The 1,478-nt window shown below is 40.5% G+C and overlaps 3 non-coding genes across 3 annotated transcripts; 2 read left to right on the forward strand and 1 right to left on the reverse strand.

Annotated features, from left to right (window-relative positions):
* Positions 1-533: 533 nt before the first annotated feature.
* trnan-guu (transfer RNA asparagine (anticodon GUU)) lies at positions 534-607 on the forward strand. Its single transcript has one exon. It is a non-coding gene; the product is annotated as a tRNA-Asn (tRNA).
* Positions 608-913: 306 nt separating this feature from the next.
* On the reverse strand, positions 914-987 carry trnan-guu (transfer RNA asparagine (anticodon GUU)). Its single transcript has one exon. It is a non-coding gene; the product is annotated as a tRNA-Asn (tRNA).
* A 189-nt stretch (positions 988-1,176) lies between these two features.
* trnak-cuu (transfer RNA lysine (anticodon CUU)) lies at positions 1,177-1,249 on the forward strand. The gene has a single exon. It is a non-coding gene; the product is annotated as a tRNA-Lys (tRNA).
* Positions 1,250-1,478: the final 229 nt, after the last annotated feature.

Genomic DNA, 1,478 nt, shown 5'->3' on the forward strand with positions numbered 1-1,478 from the left:
ACTCTAAGTGATGATATCACGGACTCTAGCCCTAAGAGTCCCTCCCATAGACAACCATTATAAAATCTAAAACAGCCTGAGCATTTACCAAAATGTCAACCTTGATAAATCAAAAAACGTAAAATATATCAAAAATCTGAATACGATTTTAATAGCTGAAGGTCTTGTGATCATTAAGGTTGGAATGAAGTCTCTAGCTGAAAGAATGTGGAAGGAGTAGCATTTGGAGCAAGGTGTAGGTAAAACAGGATTTGAAAGTTCCTCCCATTGACTTCCATGTTAAAAAAAGAGTTTAAAAAACTGAATATTTCAAAAAGTATGAAATATTTTGAAAAAGTTGAAAGTTTCCAATCGATTGCTGAAAAGGCTGAATGATTTGATATTTGAATGGTTTCTGTAGCTGAAAGTATGCTGAAGTTATTGAGAGCCAAAGTATTGGTTGATTTGAAGATTCGAAGAACTATAGTGGAATTGGCCAACTGATGCGGGTGGGGGCTGAAATACATAAGACTCCCCTTTTAGCAGCATAGCATGTCTCTGTGGCGCAATTGGTTAGCGCGTTCGGCTGTTAACCGAAAGGTTGGTGGTTCAAGTCCACCCAGTGACGTTCTTATTTTTCAATACACATGCAAGAGAACAAGCCAGTGTGTACAACCGCAATTTGATTGAATTACATCCGATGAGATACATTTCCAACCTGACTTGAAAAGGTCAACAACCACTTTGTAAAATACAGGGAGAGAAGGGATAAGTGGGAGAAAGCCGGGAGGCGTGAGGTTTTGAGGGCAGGGCCTACTTTCATAACAGCTTTGTCAGAAACAATTGAAGCCTGTTAGATTAAAAACATGTTTAAACATCACTGACCATAACATGGACATTCAACTCTAAATTATTTGTCTGAAAAGAAAATATCCGTCCCTGGGTGGGCTTGAACCACCAACCTTTCGGTTAACAGCCGAACGCGCTAACCAATTGCGCCACAGAGACCGAGATGGTGCTCAATTAAATCATTCACATTTTTGTACATGTCCTGCACAGCAAAAAGGAAGAAAAGGGAAAGATACTACCTTTGTCTCTGTGTGTGTGTGTGTGTGTGTGTGTGTGTGTGTGTGTGTGTGTGTGTGTGTGTGTGTGTGTGTGTGTGTGTGTGTGTGTGTGTGTGTGTGTGTGTGTGTGGCCCGGCTAGCTCAGTCGGTAGAGCATGAGACTCTTAATCTCAGGGTCGTGGGTTCGAGCCCCACGTTGGGCTCTATATTTTCAATCATATTTCCCTGTAGATACATGATAGTCCAGTCCTTCCCTACACTGTACAACCTGACAAGTTAATAGAACTCAAAAGTTTATTTGAAACTGATTAAATCAAAGTTTTTGAGTAATACTTATACCTTGAAGGTCCCATGTGTTATGAAGGTTTTTATGCATGTAAACGGTCTGCAGAGTCAAAAACCCTCGAAGTACACCCTGTAGGGAGTAAAACT

The sequence above is a fragment of the Notothenia coriiceps genome, unplaced genomic scaffold, assembly GCF_000735185.1.
Source record: "Notothenia coriiceps isolate Sejong01 unplaced genomic scaffold, NC01 NC01_scaffold00027956, whole genome shotgun sequence".
NCBI classification, from domain to species: Eukaryota; Metazoa; Chordata; class Actinopteri; order Perciformes; family Nototheniidae; genus Notothenia; species Notothenia coriiceps.